The sequence below is a fragment of the Anticarsia gemmatalis genome, chromosome 13 (assembly GCF_050436995.1).
Source record: "Anticarsia gemmatalis isolate Benzon Research Colony breed Stoneville strain chromosome 13, ilAntGemm2 primary, whole genome shotgun sequence".
NCBI lineage: Eukaryota > Metazoa > Arthropoda > Insecta > Lepidoptera > Erebidae > Anticarsia > Anticarsia gemmatalis.
Genome location: NC_134757.1, coordinates 4881311 through 4909103, shown reverse-complemented (window position 1 = coordinate 4909103; position 27793 = coordinate 4881311). Strand labels below are relative to the sequence as shown.

The 27793-nt window shown below is 38.1% G+C and overlaps 1 protein-coding gene and 1 long non-coding RNA gene across 3 annotated transcripts in view; one reads left to right on the top strand and one right to left on the bottom strand.

Moving 5' to 3' along the window:
* Mmp2 (Matrix metalloproteinase 2) overlaps nt 1–27793 on the bottom strand; it is a 159379-nt gene that overhangs the window by 12685 nt on the left and 118901 nt on the right. The window lies entirely within an intron of this gene.
* LOC142977649 (uncharacterized) overlaps nt 6845–27793 on the top strand; it is a 34936-nt gene continuing 13987 nt past the window's right edge. The window contains exons 1-2 of the long non-coding RNA XR_012959715.1: nt 6845–19791; nt 20589–20604. This is a non-coding gene — a long non-coding RNA (uncharacterized LOC142977649). The remainder of the gene's footprint in view (nt 19792–20588; nt 20605–27793) is intronic.

Here is a 27793-nt window from a genome sequence, read left to right as displayed (position 1 = left end):
ATAAATTATTTTGGGATAAATTTGTACCTTTATTTCTTTATCTATTTATTTGAATTAGATTTTTTCTGTACATGCCTACTCATAAATGCCTTTTTAATAGATAGCAGGCATCTCAAAATCGTTTGACGGTCACTGCAATCTGACTTAGCCGTTGACGTCGATTCCTAATTGACCTTTATCGGCGTACTCCTTTAATAATACCCCCTTTGAACGTCGGTTGTCGGCCGGCATCTCTCACGTGCACCATTGTGGAGGAAGCATTGACGCTCCTTAGGGATTTGAGAGGATTTCTAGACAACGCTTTAGCGTCTCTCTATAGACGTCGGTTTAAACGCTAGTTCTGTCTCTATTGTGTACACGTTTACATGTTTATAGGAGATTATAATAGCTGTCTAAGCGAGGATATTTCACTTGACGTTGCGCGTTGTCTTAGATATGGTTGTTACTATCGTATTTGTGAGTTAACTTATCGAACAAACGAGTATCGGATAAGTTGAATACGCGTAGTTGGATACGAGTTTTGACAGTGGGCGGCGGACATAAGAGAAATTAGCAACCGGCCGGCAGATCGCCAGCGGCAAAATTAAGTCGAGAGTAACGTTGTTATGATGGTAATGGCATATTACTGTTCGCTACGTGCGCGGACATTTTCCGCACGAGCACAGATACAAAATTGAAACGATTTTTCAGTGATACGATTGCATAGGTAATCAGGACGTGCAGTTTTACAATTTATTATAAGTATAGCTATATAGCTCTTAATCTCGTTTTGTATTAAATACGAAACAAAAAAATGTAGTTGTAGTACTAGTCTACTTATATTCTTGTAATCATTAAAACAGATCTCAATGACAAAGTTTCGAAAAGACATATATAGGTACATGTAGTACCCAGTTGTAATTTTCTAATTGTTGTTATGGCATTATATCCTAGTCCACACGATTAAAGTGATGGCAGTGGCTAAACTAAGAGCCAGTTAAAGGCACGCGTTGTTAGAACTTTTATATGAGTTGGCTGAAGTGGGAGAGATATAATTGGAAACTTGAGACTGTGCAATACTACCGCGACGCGACGCCAAGCTGTACTGCCTCTAGTTACGAGTTTAATTTTGGCTATAAAACCGTAGTTTTTTACTCTAAGTTCTGGTTAATCGGTTCATTAAATTCTGAAGCGAGTATAACATGAAACTTTTAAGCGTTTTATGTCTCATATAGAGCCACTAAAATTCTGTTGTGTGGCATTTTGCGTATTTTTTTTATGTTTTAATTTTTCCAAAATCTGTCTCGAGACACTTTTCATTGTGTTTGCTTTATTATATTGATTGGGATTTGCCCATCCATCCTAATTTGAATAAGACATATAAACAATTGACGTACAACAAACAAACACATTGAATCAGATGAAAAAGCCAGCAACTTATGATGCGAAGTGAAAAAACCGAGCTAAAAGCCTTAAATACAAATTGTAATGTCATTTTGTCTATCTTTTCGATAGGTGTTTGCGGTGCGAGGCGCCGCGTCGTTCCGCCCGATAACCGGCGGATGCGAACTCGCTTTATGAATATTCCCGCAAGCTTTCTGAGGCTTCCAGAGATTAGAGAGCACTGCTCTCACGGATGCCGAATGTGCATGCCGACACATCAACTTCCAAGTACACCCTGAACGTACCACCTATCTTATACGTATTCTGTGTGGGAAAGTTTTGAGGAATACACGTGTAAATCTACACTTTTAATGCTAAAGATTATCGTCGTTATATGTTAATTATTAACTTATTAGGTTTCACAGTAAAACTGACTGCGTATAAGCTCTTAATCATTCAAAAAATTGTGAACGACTTCTAGTTTATCTATCCAATTTTGCCATCAGCTAAAACAACGGGCGCTATTTGATGTTTCAACTCCTTACTCTGTGAGAGAACTAAGTGTCTTGAGTTATTTTTACCTTCCTTTTGCTGTAGTGCTTAAAAGCGTTTGTCTTGAATTTTTAACGTATCTATTGAAGTTTTATTAGCCAAAGAAGGAAAGTATAAGCTCTAGTCCAATTCAATAGCGATAGAAAAGTTTAACGTTAAAATATGGACTGTGCAATTAAGAGGTACCGAGACAAAATAGTCTTGTTTTTGCCGATATCAGAAAACGAGTTACGATTACAATGTACCTGTAGTATTCTGAGCAAGTAACCCCAGCGAGGATTTGGTAACAAATTGATTCTTCGTGTAGTGTAGTGTTGTAAACAAAGGACAAATATCAAGTATTCAAAACGGCGTCGCGGCGGTCGATTGCGGAAATGACAAACCGATTAGTTGCAGGTCTCTGCGCCCTGGGAGAGATATATCCGGCGGAACTGAGCGGAATTACTTCCCGCGTTGCTTTCGATGCACCGCAACAATGTCCAACGAAACTATAGAATTAGATTTAAGAACGAGCCACCGGCGAAAAGTCTCCGCGTCCACTTGTAAAGTTCCGACTCGCTTCATTACAATCGAAATTCCCACGGTTCATTAGGATTCCCCAGAATTCCCGGCGTTCGTTAGAAATACTCTGGCGGCAGTGGACCCCGGACGTAAATAAGTGATTAACGCAGTTGGGATTGTTTTCAGACGCTCTGTCCGGAGCCGGAGCTGCAACTACATAGTTGGAGTGAACTCTTGATACATTTAAAATGAGTCGCCACCTTCGCGCTCCGCCCGGCCGCCGGAGTCGCCCTCTCCGCGTCAACTGTACGCGCTAATGTTTAATGAGATTACTTACGATCTCTTCAACGCCGACATTTTCATCTCTTTTAATATTGCTAACGTTGTCGCATTGTAACAATTTCTTAAGATTTATCTGAACACAGCGAAACGATCGCGACCAACTTTGGAATATTTTCATATTCAAAAAGAAAATACATTTATTCTAAAGCTACGATCACCGGCGGTTTGTAGGCAGGTAAGTAATGGGTATTTTTAAGCTGAATTTTATTACGCCGCCATGAAAGAGGGTAAAACGTAATCCCAGGTATCAATGTAGATTCTGAACTACATTCCGCTGAAAGTTAATATTACATCCTCGCTTTATACTTGTTCAAGCGGATTTTACGCTTTTTAACGGTTTTGTATACTTTGTGATTTAAAAAACGTGTTTAATTACGTTGTTGTTAAAATGGAATGCCGATATTAAAATGTGAAAAGCTTAAGTAGAAGAGAATAATTCTTTTTTCAATATGATTTTTCAGCTCAACATAAAATAGGTTGCGCGGAGGTAGGTGTACCAACAACCTCTATGAATCAATTTCCTGTGCATCTGCTGTGGAGACAAACAAACTTGCGTCATATTACGTAGCGCTAACATCGTTGTATTGTATAGTAGGTTCACGTCTGCGTTAGGGCGGGTGTACCTTTTCGTGTGTACGTAATCTATTTACCGTAAGTGAGGGTGAGCAACCGTTTCAATTCATTTTAAACTGAGTCCCGGATATTGATGACTTTCCATTTAAATTTCGAGTCGCTAGGTATCAGTCAGTGTAAAGATAATTTTGTCTTAAAATCTTTGTTAGTTATTGGTGCTTGCACAGAAGTTAGTAGTTGGTTTAGGGACTAAATGGACCCGCACGTCCGGACAAACATCGTGGGAATTCGCAACTCAAACAAGTTTAAGCAAATTTATAACTTCCGGATTGGAAGCAGGCTGTTGCCTTCTTGCGTTCGTCGTACATACACATCAAACCACTATATTAAATCTAATTATGTACATTCAAGCATAATAATTAACTTGTTAATAACTTACACAACGAATGTAAGGGATACATCGTACCAACGTAAATTATTTCTAATAAAGGGACAACTCGTTTCAAATAAAGCTGTAAAGGTTTGTGTGCCATAAGTCATGTATGAATAATACGAGGCAGTGATGTAATCCCTTCGCTTGTTATACTATTTGAATTTCTTATAAACACGCAGGTAAAGTAAAATTCTATAAACATTATTTTATCGTCGAAATATTTTCATTCTTGTTATGAATACTTAAGCAGTTCAAACAGCAATTGCAGTAATTCAAGAGTGAGCGGCAACTTTCGTAATGATATAGCACGAGAAAATGATATGAAAATAGTTTTCGTGTAGTAGTTTTAGGTATATGTTTTAAAGAATGGGAGAATTCTACGTACAAAGACCGTGAGTTCAGTGGCCTGTGCGTGGGTGTCTTGCACCACTTGCAGGTACATACACCTCTCTTGTTTCTTTAAAAGTACAGTACTTTTAAAGAAACAAGATTTATACAATATGTTGTAGAAAATGGTATATACAATATGGGTGAAAGAATTCACATTACAAGAAATGTTTAAACATGTAACACGGAATATAGTATTATTATATAACCTCTCAAGCGCCCGGCCACCGTGTCACGGTTGAATGTGCTACCCCCGTCAAGCGTCCCGCCACCGTGGTACGGCAAAACGATCTTACATTAAAAAAACGTAGAAATTAAATGCTAAAACTATGTTTATCCCTTTCAAACATATTTGTCATTGAAGCTGATGAAACGAGACGACGATCTAATGCACACACTTGAATAAGTGGTTGATATAGGCCAGAGAGCACCTTAAACAACATCTGACCCAACGACATGTTCCTTTATGACCAATATTGTAAATACTTTTTTTAACTAATTTTAAAGATTTGAGTATATTTTACAGTTGGATTTTAATGTCATTATTCATTAACTACACGATAAGACCTTCCGTCATATTATTTTTTATGCCTAAAAATATTTTTTAGACTTTCTTCAAACACATGCCTAAAGCACACAATATTCAGATTAAACCGACTATTGTACCACCACTATCAAATATTATTTGTGGTTTATTTTTTTAATATATAGCAAATTTTATGTAGATTTCAAATATATAAGGTATGACTAGGGTGTTAGTATCAAAATATGACGGAATCGGCGCTTAAACGCCAACCGCCAATTCAATTTCGCGCGCCATTTTTGGCCTGGACGCTTAACGGTATATTTGAATTTTGACGTGGGGCGCTCGAGAGGATAAGAGCAATTCACTGTTATTGTTTTATAGAGTTGTTATAAAAGGAACAGCGTTAGATGAAAGTGTATTATCTCTGAATAGCGGATAGAGCGAGGGTGCAAAGCCCTGTAGGGCGGCGACCGCACGCTCGCGTGGGGTGCATGCCCGCACTAGCACCTTTTGTCTTGCACCCACAGGTGACCGACACCTGCCAAATACCGAATCATGCCAGTGAGTCAATAATGTGAGAACTTATGACCCCTGAAAAGTAGGCTAAATATATGTCAGCACAAATACTGGCAATCGAAATATGATGTGGAGACTTGCATTCTTGAAAATTAACCTGATGAATTTATTTTAACTAAGAGAGAAGAAAAAAAATTAAGAGTAAAATATTTTAAAATTGTTCTTAATAATAATATAGAAAGGTAGTAATTATTACTTCTAGTTTCAAAGCAAGATTATTAGCCTTGCATCAGATTTATTTTTTTTATAAAAAAGAATATGATTGTCAATTTCTCATTATGGCGGTTATTTTTGTATTGCTCGCCAGTTATTTTCATAATTGACAGGCAGCAATATTGCGATTATGGTTTAAAATTTACTGGAAAATATACTGTGAAAGGTTGCCTTTGTTGCGGTTCTTCCCACTTTGTTTTCTCTATTGCATCACTGTAATATAATTTTATTCGCATGGCATCGACCGCGAGGTGAGTGAACAGAGTTCAACAGCGTCAGAGCGAGGGTTCGACGGTCGAAGGCCGTGGGTGAACTCTTTGTTACATAACATGTGAGCTTATCTAACTCCTGGACTCTTGTACGTAAGTACGCATCAAAGAATTTTGTCAGTGGTACTTTAAGGTTGATTAACGAAGTTTGATCATACCAAAAATAAGTAATAAGTCATTTCCTTTATGCCCGCTCCTTAGAAGTGTTACTGTCATAGAAATAATGGATTCTCATGTGTTAATGTATTTGGGTCCTATCTTAGTAAGAAAAAAAACTTTTTTATGGGGGAAACCCCACCCGAGCACAAATGTTAAAATGTGTACTTTTGTATAATAGATAATAATATTGTGTAAGATAATACAAAAGTTAACTAAAATAATATGAAAGTGCATTTTTATTGCTACCGTCAGCAATAAACGAATCAACTTATGATAATACTTTTTATGAATAATGTTTTGCAGACTTCAGCACCGTTGCTAGTGGCTAGGCATTAAATCATTTTGGCTGTCTACTACCAGTAGTTCGCGGAAAATGGTTTTCATGTTTCAATGAAGGTGAAACCCTTTTGTATAGACTGGGTACATTGTGATAATCTCTTTATGCCTTCGTGTAGCTCATACATCAAGATTTGAGCAGATAAAATATGAAGCGCTTCATAGCACATGGAACGTAACGTCTGTGTAGGACTATAGGTATTACGTGATGACAAAGGTGCCTTTATATAACTCGTCGTCTGGAGTTATCTCTCATTTTATTTGATCCGGCTAGTGTATGTTTATAGTTTTAGACTATATTGTTATTACGTAACACAGTTTTCCTACTTTCCTATTGAAGTAACCAATTGTTGCGTGCGTATTACCCACCTGTTTCAGCGCACCAATGGTTACTCAGAGATGTTATTTAAATTAAGTCCTATATTACAAAGCGAACCTCATTTGCGTTTACAAAAGTGCAGATAATATTTTTTCTTCTGTGTGTTCGAATTGAAAGCGGTGTAATATTCTTTTTTGTCTGGAGTCGGGCGCCCGCGCCGCGCACAAAGCCTGCTGGTTTTGTATTCGCTTCCTCACTCACCTGGAAACGAAAGAAAAGAAAATGTTAATTAAGAGCCACTGAACAAAATTGATATCGTCGGGAATGAAGCTTTGGTTGTTATTGTAAACGGATGCCAACAGTTTGTTATAGCTATCGACGAATAATGTTCTTTTTGTTACATATAAATGTTACAAAATTTGCGACCGTCTAAAAAAACGCTTGATGAACATAAAAAGTAACGGGGAGACCATTATACAGTGGCACAGTGACTAGATATTTAAGTAGGCTAGGCTATGTGCCGAGTGACGGTAGGAGGTCTGCGCAATGCCAAACGAGCCTGAAACGTACGTCTCATTAACACGTAGCGGTGGCGATATTTAGAGAGCGGTCGCGCGCGGTGAGCCGCGAACTAGCATTTGGCAATGCACGCGCTCATACACAGCCGGCTCTGTAAACTAAACAACTCGTAAAAGTGTAAAAGTCGTAACGATAGCGGCAGAGAGACCGCCTAATATGAGCGGCGGCTGGAGCCGCGCCAGTCGTGCTCATTATCAGATGGGACGTTCCGGGCGCAACCCTTTCGTTTTACGATTGGCCTCTAATTACACCAGCGCTCAAGGCGGCGGCGCTTTTTCAGTTGATACGAACATGGAGTGGGCGCGCACTGCCAAATGGATATATTTATCGGCACAAGCCAAATCGTTTACGCGGTTCGACTGCCGCGTCCCGGTCGCCGGTTTGCGTTACAATCGGCAGCCGTTTTGCGATATGAAAAAAGTCTCGGAAAATGTCGCAGCCGAGCTGCAATAACAGACGGCGTTGGTTTACGAGAGGCCGCTGATAAAGCCGCGCCGCTCGCAGTGTGCGGGTCGCCTTAACGACGTGTTGCCAATTTATGTTATGCGATAAGCTGAGTTTGTTTAGCCTCAGGCTGAGACGAATTACGAGTGCTGAATCACGTCAGGCCATAACGCTCAAGGCGCGAGTTAGCGTGGGTAACTTGGTAGATAGAAAAAATATTATGAAGCCGTTAACTTACAAAGAAATAAATGTGATATGACGAAGTTAGTGCCAAAGGGTTTACGGTGGAATCGCAACATCAGGTCGTTAAAATGAATGTGCGGGCAGACTATAGGATCATAGTTGTATTGATGTGGATACTTTATGAATTAGGATTACTGTTAGAGACAAATATATAATAGAATTCGGTTGTAGTGATTTGCGTTTGGTATTTCATTGGTATCTGGTACAAGTTCGGTATATTCTGTTGTAACATATTCAAGATACTGAGAGCACAATCGGCGGCGGAGTACCGACTGGAATTACATGGAATCGCTCGGAGAATATTAGTATGCCAGTGGCGATCGCCACTGGAATGAGTCGACGTGACGTCGGCCTCCATCTTCCTCGTTGCTACGTCAAAGTGCAATAACAGGAATATCTTAAACTACGAGCAAACGTATAATTCTGTAAATAAGTAAGGTAAAATGTTCTACTTGTTCTCATGAATATCTTTGGTTATTTGCATATTTAATATATATAAAATAGCATATAGTACGTTTATATATATTTTTAATAAATGTCTATGTTATGGGAGAAAATTGGAACATGAATCATCTTTACCTATGTGTAAGTAATAAATACTCGTATATTTGTGTAAGTTAGCCTTAAATTGGATGTTATATTCGATTTATGGCTAACATAAGAAAATTGGAGACCATTTTCCAACGGCTACAAATGGTATCCATATCTAAATAATGATTGAGTATGTATTAAGAGGGGGAGCGTAAACCTATTTGAGAGAAAGTCACATGAAAGATGAGTTTTTTGTCGGTTACTCAAAACAGAGTGCGTGACGAGCTTAGTTCATGTGGCAGTAATCCCACCATATTGACGCGAGGACATGACGTGAATGGACCTACTACGAGTACTAATGCCGAAAACCTTTTATGTAACAACTCTTTAGTGTGTTGGTACTGGTAGATATTTTATTTTACCCATGATGTTTAACGACGATCATGTATAGTAATTATAAGAGTGGCGATAATTACATTTGATATGATAATCTAGAAAATTATTTAGTACCCCTACAATGGCTAATATGTTAGTTTGTGGCTGCAGTGTTATTTTAGAATATTGATCAAGATTTAGTCATGATTAAATTTGAAAGAAGAGTAAGTTAGTAGAATTTGTGAATGTATGGTAATGAAGGCAAGTGGATGCGTATAGAGGAGGTACGGTCGGTGATGGTGGGGCGCCGCTCGCCATCCACCGCCGCGCCGCCCTGTGGGGACCGTCAACTCAATCTTGCCCCATTACGCGCAACAAATTGGAAAAATATTCAATTACATCTCGCTAAATATTGAATTATATCACAGCAAATTACAATTTTGCATTGGGGACGTAACACTATACTCGCGTGCTATCATTACGTATTATATTTATGACAAGGATAGGTTAGTGCGTTTAAGTGACCTATAAAAACAGACTACCCTATTTTTCATTTCTCGGTAAAGGTGGATTGAAACTACTAAAATAAAATTATGTAGTAAAATTGTGTTGTTGTTTAAAATAGAATAAAGTGACATTTACTAAAAGTTCTTAGGCTTAATTATATACAATGTACGATTAAATAGTAGAGTTCAGAGTTCTTAATATCTTGAGGTCTCCCCATATGTATTTACGGATAAATGAATTTAGAGGATCGTTTGTTCCATTTTCCTCCAATCAATTTATTTACTCGATGGAAAAATAATATGCGAGCTTACTCGGCGACAAGTGGGCGCGGGAATTACTCGGCAGTTGGAGTAATTGGCAATTAATCACCAGCCGTTTTCTATTTCAGCCCGCCGGTACAGGCAACTATACGGCTACCTACGGCGCGGCGCCACTAACGAAATTGAGACTGCATCTGTACACTATATGATGCACGATGTTATGGATCCAAGCGTGTGACAACGCCTATTTGTTTTATCGACTGTCTTTTATAAGACCCTTTGCGTTCTAAGATGATTGTAATCATTTATCATTGCTGTGTTTAGTAAAACTATATACACTCACACGATATGGCCAATCCTGATTGAAAATAATAATGTATGTTATAAAAGTGTCTGTTAAAAAAACAGAATGGTCTTGTGGCGGTTGTGTCGTGGAGGTGTTGGCTTCGCGGCGATGAGATGGCACTTGTCTGTCGGTCCAGACGATTATTCCCTCGCGTTTCGTCGCTCGCCCGTTTTATTCAGATCAGTATCTTTATAACATAATTAAGTAAATTTCGAAGTCGTCGCGCTCCATCTCCGAAATAATAAGAGTAAGAGCTTAGATAACCCGCGATTTAATACAATTTTCTCTTATTTTCCCATCTCCCGTAATTAGGAATTTCGTTGTGACTAACAAAGTCACTCTAAGTATTTTAACTTAGATAAAATATTGTGATTTTGATACAAAATGTAACAAACGTAACACTTTTAAATTTTAAACAATAATCCTAGTTTATATCACGACGTGTTGGGTGTTTTGGACAACATACTTGTATAATAACATGAAGTTTTACGAGCCTAGCAACGAACAAAACAAACTCAAACCTTTCCGTGCTACTATTGAATAGAACAACATCAATGCCGAAGCTTTCACAATATCGTCACCGTGAGTGGCACGGGCACTAGAAGACGTTGCTTAAAGACATGTCCAGTTAGGTAAATGGGTCGAGCAAGTTATTTCCTCAGAGTGATTTATACCCAGGTTATTCTAGGTCGGGTATTTGTATCGGCAGTGATCGCTGAGTGGATTGCGCCGCGACACCTTTCAAATAAATTGTCTTGAGACCGGCCGGAGACTGTAAACAACTCAACCCTATGCAGATGTTCGAACCAAACCAAACACCTTCAATTTCGTAGAGGGTAGACTCGGCCCTAAAATTGCACTCGACTTTCGTTTCTTCACATAAGAGACTCGAGAGTTTTTTATTTAGATCACAAAGAGGAAATTGTTTTATCTGCTTTGAATAATATTATTTTACTTTTTCTTGTGTGGTTTGCCCGTTATCATTTTTAAATTTAAGTTTTGTTATGTTAAAGCTTTAGAAATACGCGCCTTATGTGCGAGAATGTTAGTAAGTTGTCGCTATACGGAATAAACATACTTAATGAACGTCGGGAAAGTTTAATAATTAGCAACACGTAACTGCGCTCTGATAACCCTCAATTGCAACTAAACAAGTTGATTCATTACCGGACACCGGAGCCGAGCGACTCGCAAACTTCAATTGTCAAGTGTAGAACTAACGCTAGTGGCGGAATTATATTGTGGCCGCGCTGACATTCACAATTCCTAAACAACATATATTATTATTATAGTGTATACAGAACGTGCATTGAATATGAAACAATATGAAGTTTAAAACTTTTGATAAATTAATGATTAAATTTCATCTCTAAATGAACTGTAGAATGTAGCCGATGTAAGCGCTGATAATAAAAGCAATTCCAGTAACATCGTCGTATGAAATTGGTGTTGCAATAGACGCGATGTCGACGCTGCCAAATTACCGGTCGCGAGTGTGAACCGCCCTAACAATTACAGCACTGGCCTTTAATGTCGCCGTCGTAATAACCCGATGTTTTTGTATTAACTTTTATTATTATTACCCACACACTTGTACCAATACAAGAAGAACAAGGGACTAAAATGTTCTACTCGTATTATACCTACTTTGCATTTTTATGAATATCTGTCTCCGAAATGGGGTGTCGAAATGTGTGCTGAGTTTTCTCTGGTTTTATTTTCTGCCTTTATAATAAAATTCAACACGTCGACAAATATTAAGGTGCCATGTATTCAATAATGTTATCAGTATAATGAAAGTGTAAATGTCGTAGAAGAGCTACGGTGCGTCGGCGTAGCACGCGGCGACAGCTGATATCGGCTTAGTCGCGTAGGCTTGCTAGTTGGCAACTGCTACGAATGCGCGAGTTGCCAGCGGATAAGCCTACCCGTTACCTACACATGGTAAGACAAGGCACAGACTATGTACGCAAATTGTAAGGTACAAGTGCGCTATCTATCTACGCCAAATACACCAGTATGCCGAGTAGTTGCGATGAGTTACGCTCTTAATAGGTGGGAAATTATTTTATGGACCATAAAACATGAACATGCATGAATTACTAGGTGGCGGAGTAATAAATGTATCAGCGGTTTGGATTATAAAAACACGTGGTGATGTTATAACACTCTGATGAAATTTAGAGTTTTACTTAGTAGCGACAGATTGTTAGGTCTAAGATATCCAACTACGGATAACTATCATCGACATAGTACCAAGAAAATATACAATTAATTGTAGCCATTGAATCATCAATTACGTTCATAAACTTAATTGTATACGCGTCATACGATGCAATTATAATAACAGATGGCAGATGCAATGACAGGTGTTGTGAACACAATCGGTGGCTAAGTGTGAAACATTGCATGGCTAATCAGGCATACAGTAAGCGCATATCAATGCGCCCAGGTGTAACAGGAGATAATGGCGAACAATCGCGCCACTTGATGACTGTACTGTATGATATGTACGCCATAACAATACTATAAGTGCTGTTACAATCGTTATTGCGTTGTGATACGATGAACTTGGAATGTCACATATATGTACACGTATTACCTTGATCTAACGCGAACTCATTTATATACTATTTCTCGGGGATGTAAATCATTATCGTATAAAGAAATGTACCTGTACTCTTCATAACGCTAAACTTAACGCATCGATAGTATTGTTTCTAGTTATTTCTATTGTTTGTTTGATTTTCATTTTGACTGATGAAAACGCGTTTCTATGTTTTTCTTAAATATCTAAATTAGGTGCTACAGAATAACATGTTACGCTATTGCAGTAAGCGGTTTGTTTGACAATAACCGCGCCAAATAGGAATACAGCTAAAGATAAAAGCTCTACTTTCTGTAAACAGAGAACGACTCTCGGATAACAAGACTCCGCGTACAAAGCAGTTTGCACTTGCAACGAACGAGTTTTACTTACAATTCAATATTTATCTAACCTATGACAGATTGGCGAAGTATTCTGAATATGATCCTCGATGTACGGTTGTCGTAAACCACCGAACGGCCGATAACGTATAAATCACGTGATCGGTGCGCGCCTGGTTTCTGTACGTTAGTGATGCTATTTTTGTCGATCGGCCAATCGTTTTTCTATGAAAACTTCGACAAGACGCGTATTGATACACCTCAATGAATATTATTAAAAAGCTATAGCACCGCGTTCTGCGTAACAAGATTTTGTAAAATTTTAATTACGGGTATGTGTACATTTTTGATATATTAATTTGACAAGGTTGTTAAAATTCCAGTGCAAAACTACACATGACGTATAAATTTACATTCTTTACGACCTGCTCGTACAGTCAATAACAACACTGCTCTTACAATAAATTTACTTTTGTTTAATTCATAAACGTGAAATATTCGAGTATTTGTTTTTAGGAATTTTGTATTGACACGCTAAACTAATATATCACTTAATATAACAGTAACAAAATACAGGACAATAATAAATATAAAGGTAACAATTATCATGAATCTGTAGACAGTTCTTCAGCTGAACGTTGGTTCCTCGTGAGTGATGGGTATCTCATCCACGGTCGCTCACTCAAGGAGGTTGTGATGGGCCGAGCAACTAGTGCACACATCACACCCAGGTTGAGTGAGTAACCGGGAACAAGACTAGCTTCTTATGTTCTTTCTTCTTGTATCTTCTGTGCCAGTTACCATACATATCGGTTAATATTTATATAACACGCTGAAAACCTAAAAACACACCAAAACATAATTGTTCAATCTTAAATCCGATTAATTTATAAAATGATTTTATGTGCTAACTTTATTTTGGAGCAAATATCATAACAACGTTCAAAGTCTCTTACTCGGTTTTTGCTTTAACGAAATAACAACTAAGCAGTGGGTTGTATAACCAATTAGTATTGCAAGATTTTGCTACAGGAAAACTAAGATAAAAAATCAAACTGAACATTATAGAGAGATCCGACGACGCTACAAGAATTATGTTCAAATCATTTTATAAATCCATAAGAGCGATATCGGCGTTGGTTTGATGGAGCGCTGAAAATAGAATGCTGTAAAGCTTCGCCTGTAAACCGATCGAACGTCTTACTCTGACTATTTCGGCCTCAACCCAACATGATGTTTTCATAATAAACACGCTTATAGCTTTCACCTTCGAGTCTTGACCGCGACTACCTCATATTATTAATTAGCTATACAGTGCTTTATTGTCTTCTTTTACGTTCACCGCAAACGAAGCTTAACATTCAGTCTATTGATGTACTAAGCAATTACAGTAAAAAGTAACAACGTCAAAACATATCTCTTGGTTATTCTACAATGTAAGTACAACAAATACTCTTTGTTACCTTCATAACATATTTGAAAGGCAATAAAAAACAAACAGTTTTATGTAACGCAGCGACAGATTCGATTTATTTATTAACTACCTAAGTAATGCCACACGCGCGGCCAACATTTTATACGGCAAATAAAATTGTATTGTAAAGGGGTGCGGTTCGAAGCCAGCGCCATCTATTATTTACAGTACGCACTGTGCCCGGCCTACCCTCGTTTACATCACAATTAATTTAATTTGCTTTTTCACAGGCTTCTTCCATTCCCTCATTGTGACGTGGAGGGTTGAGGGCGTGAATTTTCTCGTGATTTGGTAACGGAGGCGGTAATTAGAGCAATTGTGAGGTTTCTCCATTTGTTTTTAACTGTTTATTACCGAGCGCGGTTATTTCGAAAGTACCTAGAATTAGCTTAATGTTTCATATCGCTATAACGTTGTATTAACACTTTGTTTGTTGAAGCTGTATGAAGGAAATGAGATTTACTGATTTCTTTATATTGTATTATTTTCTTAGCCTTGTTTTGTGGTGGATTAGTGGAATGTAAGTGGATCCGGGCCGATATGGAACCCGATACGGTGCGGTGGACTGAGCTGGCTGTCGCATCGTATCGTATATCGGCGGACATGCGCACGCGCCGACGGAAGCCGCCCACCAGCACACTTCCGCCCGCAACACGTCCGTCCGTCACATCTGTCATCACACGCTGCCTGCTGTACCGATATGATAAGGCTTCCTGCTTGTAATACTGTTGTCGGCCTTAAAGATAACTTAAATAGACATGTCACCAGTCACTACGTAGTCTTAATATGCTGCGAAAGCCACTATTAAGTGTAATTAATAATTAAAATATTACTCATACTTTGTATATTACCTACTTATACTCCGGTCAATTTAGACATTTGACCCACGACAAATTCAGGGGAAGCTGAAAATTCTTAAAATTGTTTAAATTATAATTATAAACATTGTCTTAAAAGTCCCAACCGATCCCATGTAAGGAAAAAAATTTAGCGGGGTAATAAGGTCCAAAAAATGAGTTTTTCGCGATTTTCTTGAAAACGGTAAGTTGTATCGCAAAATTACCCCGACATAATTTGAAGATCAGGGAATTTCCTATAAAAAAGGTATCAATAATTTTTTCCCTAAAAGCCACCGCTTCTGAGATATAACGATGCAAAACCTCTGGAAAAGGATTATGTATTGAGAACCATTCCAAAAGTTTTCGTAAGTCTTTAGCATCTTTTTTTACTCGTGAATCACTTGCATCAACATGCTGCTCGGTCGTATCCATCCTAACATTAGCCAGATCTTCTAATTTTTCACAAACTGTATTCATTGCATGCATACTATAAACCCATTTACTTATGACACTCTGTTTTGTGCTTCTTCCTCGAGCAATACCTCCATCTGTCTTCATAGCTTTCATCATAGACTGCTCAATTACCATGTCCGTTGAAGTGCCACAGCTTAATTTGTCTGAACGTCTCACAGTGAAGAATCCTTCTGAATTTTTTTTATATACATCAGGATCTATGAAATTCTCTAATTGTAGCATGTCCTGCAAGTATAGATGTGCAGACTTAGCATACGGAAAATGTCCAGACGCGTGAAAGTAAGGAAGCATTTCTTTGACGCAGTTTAAATGAGCTTTCCAATCCCCCATACGTTCAGCTCTTAAAAACTCTTTAAGAATTGAAACTATATAAAAATATTGAATCCAAAGTTTCGCTGTTGGTCCTCGTTCCTCATAATCCTTAAGTTTTTGATTCAGTTTATTAAGTAAAGCTCCAGATATTTCATCATTTTCAATATCATTGTATGAAAAAAAATTATCTACTATATTTTCGATATTAATTATTAAATCAGCATCCATGATGTCATCGATTTCAACTTCTTTTAATATTATAATTGCAAAAGCAAGTTGAAGTAGTGTATGAGTGTATTATGACGCTCGCAATTTTTTGCATCGTTATATCTCAGAAGCGGTGGCTTTTAGGGAAAAAAATATTGATACCTTTTTTATAGGAAATTCCCTGATCTACAAATTATGTCTGGGGTAATTTTGCGATAAAACTTACCGTTTTCAAGAAAATCGCGAAAAACTCATTTTTTGGACCTTATTACCCCGCTAAAATTTTTTCCTTACATGGGATCGGTTGGGACTTTTAAGACAATGTTTATAATTATAATTTAAACAATTTTAAGAATTTTCAGCTTCCCCTGAATTTGTCGTGGGTTTACTGATTTTTTGGTCTAATTTGACCGGACTATTAGATGTTACAATATTACATAGATCACAATGTGCAGATTATGTTGTATTCAAATTGTCTGGCAATGAAAATTATAGTAACCAATTAAGAGATTGTTAATTAAGAGAAAATAACAATCTTTACATTGAAGCTGGGATCGGGTCAGTACCTGCCTGCGAGTAGCCCGACAAATCGCTACTAGAGTACGCGTATAGTTATGTAACAGTTTATAGTACAAGGGTGTATGACATAGTGTCAGACAGGCGTCGGGGAGCAAAGTTGGTGTAAATCTTGCTCTAAGTGAGCTGGGATACAGTTTAAGCACGCGCTCGCGTCGTCGCGTCGTCGCCTTCAATCTAACTTTGGCCCGACCGTCGCCTGTCCGCTACACCCTTGCATAATGAAATGGAGACTGTCCTAGAATTCACAAAGTTACCCGATACTCAATAATTACATCTATGCTCCTTCACGATGTCGTTCAATATTTTGCGTATTAAAATGTTTAGTGCACTTTTTACACGAGATTTTCTCGACCTTTTTATGCGCTCCACCCTTATCTAATGCGTCGTAACATTTATCTAGTATCTGTCACTTAAAGCCTTTGCTCTCGTGTAAACGGGCGACCTTATTTTTTGCCGAAGGGCCCGAGCTATCAGTTGGTCCCGCGACACAATATTACCCTGCAAGGCGATATATCGCGTTCGAATCACGTCATCGTTCACTCGCTGCCAGGGCGTGGCTGCTGGAGATGAGTTTGCGGGGAAGTTCGCATAATGTTCCCGATACACCCGCTGTTCACACCGCTATCCACGGTGATCAGTTTTTTAAATGTATCTCATGTTTGCGATGGATAGTGGTAATTTGGTATTTTGTATATAGGTACACGATGTGATGAAACATGTAAGTAGTTAGGTAATTGAAATATACCTTACCGGTCAAATAAAACATAAAAAATGTGACAAATTTTTGAAGATATAGTTTGTGTCCATATTTTAAATTCAAACACATGATACATTCGATCACACGACGAAAACATACATAATAAATTGAAATTAACGTCAATTAGTGTAATATTAGCTACGTTATCTGCATATCAGTACATATAAATATAGCTTATATTATATCTAAACGTACATAATATACATCATCTCTACAGCGTACTGGGGACATCTGCACGGAGACTTATGAATCCAGAGTGTGATGGATGGATCGGCCGGAACAGAACTATGCATACTCGATTATAATATGTCATTTATTACAAATATTACTGTGCTAGCAGTTTCCTCATTTTATCGCACAAAATCAACAATGTAAATGCAGCAATACTTTCCAACCATTAGGACTGAATCGCAAGTAATTTCGACAACCGATTAGATATTCAGTTGAAAACTTTAAAAGCATTTGTAAAGTAAATTAACCGTGCCAGTAGAGTAATTTGTCGAACGTTTCATCTCACCCTTTTGCGTCGAATGACCTAGAAAAATAAGCTCTATCTCTCTCTGAATGGCGGCGAAATGAAGTAAAGTTTTAAGAGAACCTGTCACTTTCACGATAAACCGCTGTTTGAGATGAACGAGTTTGAGGAACGTTGACAATCAAAATCATATTGACCTCAAATTGCAATGACCAAATTAAATCATTACTTTCTTTCCGTATCCTGAAACCTTGTAAAAATTTATAGTAATAAGCCTGATTGAATTTTAGTTTAAATCATAAAAATCTAGTAAAATCATAATCATATTCATACTTTATACACTGCTTATGTTCACGTTATTTTAGACAGTGTGTTGTCAACGAGAAGGAAATGAGCCAGTTGATTATAATGCTGCGACGGCACAAGAGGAAAATTCGTACGCCTTTAACAGATCGTATCTAAGAGAAGGCAGGTTAATGATGAGGTCGATCACCTATCGTTTACTCACCCGTGAAGGGACTATGTGGCGATATGGATATACTCGTATATAATAATATAAAAAGATTACTCGGCAAAGCTGTTCCGTTGTATGTATCATGTGTGTAATAATATCTAGTAGTTACATTATATATTCGACGTAGATCTAATGGTCGTACGTACGACACGGTATGGTATGATATACGTGCCTACATATAAGCAACACCACGACAGAGCACTTAGCGGAGCAGCGTTCGAGGCGGGGTCGCATCAATCACAACACAATTTTATATCAAATGTCGCTCTCAATCAATTTGTGCCAGGATCGTATTCCCCACTACACTACCAACTAGTGACGCTCACCTCCTTTCTATACGTTTTGCGAAAGGGGATGATATGTGTTTATGCGCAAATCCAGGTATAAATAATGTTTTGTTTGTACAGCAATTTATGTAGAGGAAAAATAGATTCTGACATTTGGTAATGGAACATGTTCAATCACATTGATGTATTTTATTTGTATATATAGCTATTATTATAATTACGACGGCACAAACATTATGTTGACTTAGTATCAAGTATCGCGCTCGTTTCGCTGTACAAATAGATAATCTTTATTAATCATCCGTGGTAGGTTAAGTGTTTCGTCCTTTGTTTTACTTAGCGTATCGGAGAATGTGAGTAACCAATTGGAACGTCACATGAATACGTGCTCCCGTACAATATTGTTCTTTGTTGTATTTTCCTGAACACGCGCCGTCCGCAGATGACTAATATCGTATGACGGTACGTCGCGGTCGGAGGTGTTACGTTGTCCCTACCTCCGACGCTAACTTTTCTAATGGACAGCGTAGTTTTGAGGAAACCACTAGAGATAATTAGAGAGTTAGTCGTTCGCATGAGTGTTCTTAATTGATCAAGACGTTCTTATGTCGGTCGGTATAATTCCGCGAGGCAAACTCTGTTTAGTCTATCTTTTCATTAATCTACAGCCGGCATATTATGAAGGTAACATTTGAACAATTTGAAATTCAAATGTGTTTCAATTTCTTGAGTTGAATCATACTTGTTTTCAGAGTGTAATAATAAGAATTACAATTCCTTATGATATGAGTAAATCGAGTAAGTTATGAGTAGGTACGAATGTGGCTTACACAAAGGCGTTTGTTTATAAAACAAAACAGCCGCATTTCTTGGTCTTGCAATGCGTATTGAGAGACTATGAAAATAATGGTCTATTAAAGAGCTAGGCAGCTCCTTGTGCCTAGTGCTCTATTGTTCTCTAGTCGACATTGCACTCACGCGGAGTATGGAATATCTACCAAGAAAATACCGGATAATACTTAGCTATAAACATTGTTTTGATATTTGGTTCACATGTTCCATGAGTAGCCTAGCTGCAATCAAATTTCTAGGAGTGTCCCATGACTTCACTTGTAAGTATTCTAGCTGCTTACTTTAATGTAGTAGAATTATTTTTCCAGCACCTTATAATTTTACTTATTAAGTAAATACGGCCAATTTTAAGTAGTTAATTTCGGAATAAATAAATGCTACTTAAAACATTAACTATTGGTCCTATTTGAACATGTCTGGCGATGTATGGTTAGGCTCTTTTTAAATATAAGGAAGTTATAATATTCGTAAGTACCTTGGTTCATGCGTTTCTAAATCGAGGGGAGAATGACCGCGGTAGGAGGCGAGTCCGTCGAGATAAAGTATTATGGAAATATCTTATCAACTACTATCTAACCAAAGGGAAGCTAATCGATAACACGATAAAAGTTATTGTTTATGGATAGTATAGTTACAGTATCTTATTATCTCTGGAAAAGTTTACATTTCTGTAAATTTTAACTTGACTACGAACATATTATAATTGTGTACAATAAAGGTAAGGTGCATACGAAATGAAAAGGCTCAATAACTTTTCTTACTTGTGCTTGGAACTGGAAGCACATAAATTTCATGTTCCAAATTTCATACAAAGGGCTTATGGCTCTAGGTATCTGAGACTATAAATTTATTGGACGTTTAGTGCGACGTGTTTAAATGGCCTAATAGATTGGATGCTTGTCGTTGATTGGTACACAATGCGCGTGAGTCTCGGGATGCCGGATCACGAGTCAATTGATATTTACAGATTTGGATGGCGTAAGTTTATTTTAATGTACCCATTTATATATGGAAATATCCTCGTTACTGGTGCAATCTAAACTCTACGTTGTTTCAGGGAAAATCGAGAGTAGGTAAGAGCATTAAAATACATTGAATCTTGTTAAAGTTATTTAGTTTTAAATGAAACGAAATATGTAAATGGTTGTAGCAACTCACCGTTTCGAAGCCCGCCTCCATTTTCACTTACGCACAAAAACCAATAAAAACCAGAATAACAACGTAAAAAATAATACAGTCCGCGTTGCTCGAGTGCAATTGCATTAGGAGATGCGAAATAAAAACGAAAATAAAAGACGGAGTAATAAAACGCGCGTTATCGCCGCGAGACGTACAATTAATGGAATGTTTGATTTGAGTTGTTTTGTAGTAGGCGTGGAATACGACCGCGGCGTACGGAGGCCGAGTGTGGTGTGTGCCGTGTCCGTCGCCTCGTCCTACTGAGTCTACTGACTAGTGCTGACTGTGACTGGGCGTGCTACGTTGCCTACAGCGGCACACGACACAACACTTCGGTATAGTGGCCGGTGTCGCGCCGGGCGGGCGGTTATAAGCGCGTACAGCCGCGTACGACGGGGCGTTGCCGATAAATAATACGATAATATCGCATTACATACCTATTAAAAGCTTCATTTTACATCCCTATTAAATGATAAATATTAACATCTGTTAAAGAGCTTACACTGTTATCTCTTTTGGTACAGTTTTTGTAACGCTCCTTTGATAAGAGCGTCGGGTCGTATCATTACAGATCGGTTTAAATGTATATTACTACGTACGATGTTGTAACAATGCAGTAGGTTTCAGCTTTATTATTCTCCACGTATACTTACCTAAGTATAAAATGCGACTATCATAATCCTATAAAGTATCGTATGATCAATGTATGAGTCAGTATCGAATGAAGGCACTAGATAAGGCTTCTTTGTATAAGTAGCGCCGAATTGTGGCTTCACGTCCAAGGGTCGATAATCTAATGATTACTATATATATACCTACTCTTGAATATCTAATTATACTTGTAAATGAAGGGAGTTAAGATTAAATTTAACATTGAGTGTTCCAAATAGTTTACCAATTAGGTAGGTACTTTGACTATTTTGAGCTTCTATAGAAATAATTGAAAATTTACTCGTATATAAATGTAAGGAGGTTATTTAATAAATAAAATTAGCTTATAAAACTCAACTGTATTGCATATAATACCCAAGGTATATTGCATAATTAAACACGTACTACAATATGTAAATTGTTGGTTGACTTATATAAAATTGTACGTAGAGTTGTACGTATACTGAGTAATACGTCATATAAACAGGCGACGCTTAATTTTTTTTTTTTTTTTTTTTTTTTTTTTTTTTTTTTTTTTTTTTTTTTTCTTTCCCGCCATAACACTGTTGTTGTGCGGATGTAGCTGCGCTGCGCGCGCGTCTCGTAATAATGTCGTCAATAATAAAGTGTAATAGTTGTAATATCGTGATCGATGAGCTTCTAGCTTATGTGCAGAATAAAATATCAGTAATAGATGAAGAAAGTCTAACGAGAATATGTGTTTCGTCATTCAAAAGCGAAGAAATAAAGCGTTCAAAGTCGTTACTATTTGAATCTATATCAACGGAGAAGCGTCGAATTGTTCGTAGGAATAAGGGAAAGGAGGATCGTGATATGGAAGACATAGTTGCCTTGTTCAAGGGAACAGATCCTGAGGTGATGCCGGTATTTGTGGCTCGAGATTTGGAAAAACTACCGCCAGTGACTTTTGATCACGTAGATGTGACGAAGCTTTTGAAGGATTTATTGTTGATGCAAACCGACTTAAAAATGATTAAGTCTAACTATGTGACGTCTGAACAACTGAATAATGCATTAAGTGATATTAAAAACATAAATTGTACGCCATTCCAATCAACACCGAAACCAATCCGTAATAATTGTTACATAGAAACTGAAAATCACGAAAGTGACGCATCTATTATTCCAAACGTGTGTGATTTATCTAAAGTGGATTCAACAATCATCGAGAACACAATTATCCAGCATGAAACGTTATACCCGACATCGCCTAACGAAAGGACGCGGTCCTTTATATTGCAAACAAACGGCCAAAATTCAAAAAAGGACGCGCCTAATTCTACCGCGCTTGCAGTGTCGTCGGTGAAGGCGGGGAGCGCGGGGAAGGAGATAGTGACCTCGGTGACCTGCGCGCGAGCGCTGGCCGGCGGTCAGCTGATCGATGCACCGCGCGACACTGTACGTTTAGTGAACGATAACACGAATGCGTATAATGATGAGTGGAATGTTGTACAAAGGAAAAAACGTAAACCGAACTATCGTTATCTAGGAACGGTGGGTGTTTCAAATGTGAAAGACTGTAAATTTAAAGTGGCCGATAGACAAATACCGATTTTTATTACCAGAATTCACAAGGATACGACCGACAACGACATTATGGAGTATATCTATGCAAAAACACAGGAAAATATACAGTTAGAAAAGATATCATCCGCGAGAGAAAAGGATTATAAAGCCTATAAATTTTTTGTTTCGGAGCGTAAGGTACAACTATTTCTTGATGAAAAGCTATGGCCAGAAGGCATAATATTCCGACGTTTTATTAACTTCAGACCCAAAAAATTTACGAACAACAATGATACTGTTAATGGCCCTATTTTAAACCATCATGGAAATAAATAATAGATATCGTAACAACAATAACATCAAATTAGCAAGCTTGAACTGTAAAAGTGTTAAGCGCTCTGTTGAGAGTGTACGACAACTGTGCCGGATCGCTGACATAGTTGCTTTACAAGAGACGTGGCTGCTCCCGGACGATGTCTCATTTCTTAGCGAAATTGATGACAAGTTCGGCTGTACGGGTACGTCGGCGGTGGACACGGCGGCGGGCATGCTGCGTGGACGACCGTATGGAGGAGTTGCGTTGCTGTATAATAAAACCGTGTTCAGTGATGTGTCAATAGTGCCGTGTGATAACCCAAGGGTATGTGCCATAAAAATATCTATAGACCAAAGATCTCTTTTAGTGCTAAGTGTATATATGCCGACCGATAATGTAATTAACCTAGCGGAATTTACAGACTGCTTAGGTTTAGTAAGTGCAATAACTAGTAATGAGGATATTGAGTCAGTGTACATATTAGGTGACTTTAATGCTCATCCAAACGAGTTGTTTTATAAGGAGCTTATTAGTTTTTGTAGTGAATTAGAGTTTATTTGTGCAGACGTTGAATTATTAGGTGTAAATTCAGACACGTATAGTTTTATTAGTGAGGCAAACGGATCCAGGCGATGGCTGGACCATTGTATAGTCACCAAATCTGCATTCTCGTCTATAGTCGATGTTAAAGTTTTATATGATGTTTTATGGTCAGACCATTTCCCACTTATTATTGAAGTTCAGCTTAACGTAATCAAACCTAAACTGTTGTGTTCCATAGAAACCTATCATAATAATAAAATAATTTGGGGCGAAAGAAAAAAGGAACAAATTCAATTGTATAATAAATTATGTCATGAGAGACTTAGACTTATTGATTTTCCGTCTGAATTTACAAACTGTGCTGATTATGCCTGTGATAATTTTAAGCATAGAATTGTTATTGATAAGTTATATAGTAGTATTATTAGTGCTTTAAGTTCCGCTGCGGAAGATAGTTATAATATTAATAGTGTAAATAGTAAACATAGTGTTAGAAAAAAGCCTGTTGCGGGCTGGAATATATATGTTGATAAGGCTCACAAGGAGGCGAGGCGTACTTTTTTGATATGGGTGTGGTACGGTAAACCTAGTTCGGGTACTTTATATGAAAATATGCGTAGCAGTCGAAAACATTTTAAAGAACGTTTGAAATGGTGTCAAAATAATTGTGATCAAATCAAAATGGACAAACTCGCATCGCTTCACTCTAAGAATGACTTTAGTAATTTCTGGAAGTCTACCAATAAGGTTGTTTGTAAACCTAGCCTACCTGTGAGCGTAGAGGGCATAAGTGATCATAAAGATATTGCTAACATATTTAAGGAACACTTCACAGTCAAGTCGCCATTGGGACCATCACAGTCGTCATTAAGTGTGGGGCCGAGTGACCAGCCCATACCAACTAAATTCACAGCGAAACAGATCTTGAAAGTTATAACCAATATGTCAAGAGGTAAATCGCCAGGTCACGATGGTCTTAGCATAGAACACTTTAAATATGCCGGACCCCACCTACCGCGGGTACTTGCAATGCTGTATGCGTTTTGTTTAGGGCACTCATACTTACCGGAAGCACTGATGAGAACTGTGGTGGTACCGATCGTTAAAAACAAGACTGGAGATGTAAGTGATAAGTCTAACTATAGACCGATCTCATTAGCGACTATAAGTGCCAAAGTGCTTGACAGTCTGCTTGGAGCGCAACTAGATAAATATATCAACATTCATGATAATCAGTTTGGCTTCAAGTCTGGTCTTTCTACGGAGAGCGCCATCTTGTGTTTAAAGCAGACGGTCAAGTACTACACAGACCGTAAAACACCAATTTTCGCTTGCTTCCTCGACCTTTCCAAGGCATTTGACCTGGTCAATTACGACATATTGTGGCAAAAACTCAGTAACGTTAACATGCCAGTAGAGTTACAAAATATCTTTAAATTTTGGTATCGTAACCAGGTTAATGTTGTGAAATGGTCGGGGACGCACTCGGAACCATATGTTTTAGAATGCGGAGTAAGGCAGGGGGGGCTTACCTCGCCTAAATTATTTAACCTGTATGTGAATGCACTCATCGAGGAGCTCAGCAGCACTCGTCTTGGTTGTCATATTGACGGTACATGTTTAAATAACATTAGTTATGCTGACGATATGGTTCTGCTGAGCGCCTCGGTCTGTGGATTATCGCAACTTATAGGTGTCTGCGAGAGATATGCTCTTACCCATGGTTTGAGGTACAATGTTAAAAAGAGTGAATGCATGGTCTTTCAAGTCAGAGGTAAAAACAGTGATAATGTACCTAATATTAGGCTTAATGGTACAGCCCTTAAGAGGGTCGATCAGTTTAAATACCTAGGTCACATAGTAACCTCTGACTTGAAGGACGATGCAGACATAGAACGTGAACGGAGAGCGTTGTCTGTCCGAGCTAATATGCTGGCACGCAGGTTTGCTCGCTGTACGAGGGATGTGAAGCTCACCCTATTCAGAGCTTACTGTACATCCTTCTACACGAGCAGCCTGTGGGTTAGTTACACGCAAAGACAGTACAACGCTCTTCGTATACAATACAATAACGGTTTTAGGGTGCTATTGGGTTTGCCTCGTTTCTGTAGTGCTTCAGGGATGTTTGCAGAAGCACGCGTAAACTGCTTTTATGCCACAATGCGTAAGAGATGCACGTCCCTGTTGCGAAGGGTGCGGGCCAGCCCCAATAGCATCCTGAGGATGTTTACGGAGAGATTCGATTGTCGGTACCTGAACCATTGCGCAATGGTGCATTTACTGGCAGTCGGATCTCAATCCTCGAGATAATTTTAAATTCTGTTGTCTTTTTCTTTCATAGTTTGTTTTAGTTTTAAGTTTTAAGTTTTTATATCTATGTCCTGTGATCTCACTGTTCCTATGACCTCTTGGTTGAAATAAAAAGTTATTATTATTATTATTATTATTATTAAATTGTAATTTCACGGCTCGACGGAAATTTTCATTGGCGATTAATTCTTGTTCGCGATTTTAGTTCGTGAAGTAGAACGTTTCGTGCTGTAGGGGCGAGCCTACCTACGTGGCACTTACGTCTTTTTGCATGAATCCTTGATGATGCTGTATAATAACAATTAATGTGATTTTGGATCCTTCCTCTACTTTTATTTTTGGTTTTGCTCTAATCATGTTAAAGCAGTATCTATTTTTTTATTTAGTGGTAAGGAATTTGTGAATAAAACGATATCGTTTTGACAGTATAGAGACTCTACTTTTGAAATATCAGACTGAAAAAAAATTAGTTTAAACGAAATTATATAATGGATTTCGTAACGCAGCTCCATGTTATAGGCAGGATAATGTAGAGTTTATTGCGAGTAATAAAGTCCAATATAGTCATGTAGGTATGATATGTGGTAACTAATGGGCCGCCAAAATATGCCTACTCAATTAAATGTGCCTCATAATCAGTATTTAAAATAGTTTCTTATTGTTCATTTTATCACTCTAGCTGTGCGTCAGTAGCTACCTATTGTAATAATACACCAACTTGGAAAATACGCTATGGTTCTTTGATAAAGCCGAGGACAACTTATTACGGCGGCTGTTTGATTGTGGTGTTCAAATACGATGTTTGCGAGCGCTTTGCCGGTGCCCATGTTAAGGGATGAATATGGGCTGTTACGATACTTTCAACCGCATTCAAAAAACAAAGAGCCGTCGGCAGTTTCGACGCTGCCGCAAATTGTGACAAATTGTGTTATTGAAATTTATGTCCGGCAGTTTTGAGACATAATTGGATGCGGAGAGTCGGCAGCCATGTTCCCAGAGTGACGTCACGTGCTCTAATGACATTTATTACGGACAGTTCATTGGCGCCGCTCGTCTCCACAAAACGTAGTGCTATTTCACATTTGGAAATTAATTTTCGCGGTATTCTGCAACCCAACTCCCGATGCGACAGACGATGCTATGTTGGGGCATGGACGCCGGAATCAAGCGCTTTATGTCGAAAAACACATACTTATACGTTCTATAGGTGATGTGCTATATTTTATCTTAGGGTTTGAAATGCTTACAGATAAAATATGTTCTAAAGTCACGTAAACGTACCTGAAACAACAGGAAAGGATTTATTAGTTACAAATTTAAACGTTAATTCATCAATTACGAACAAGAGTCACTACAGGTCACAATATAAATGCGTAATAAATGTGATGTAGCATTGCTAATATTTATACTAAAGTCCAATACAGCGCAGGGCGTGGACAATTTGGGCAAAACGACCGATGTTCACGTCAGCGTAAATCTGGGTCCAATAAAAGTAATAAATCGTCAAGCGTCGCTACACAGGTGCTGATGTTTTTTTCCAACAACAATACGAAGATTGCGTCTATAAATAACTGCAGCAGCTAGTTAGATGGCAATACCGCATCGTTCGGACGCCATGGAGTGATTGTCCAAAACTAAGTTGGACCCGTATGGAGTAAAATTTTCTCGTAGTTTACAGGTATAAAGGTTCGATGACTCCATTTAAAGAGTTCAGCGTTCCTATATGTAACAATAAA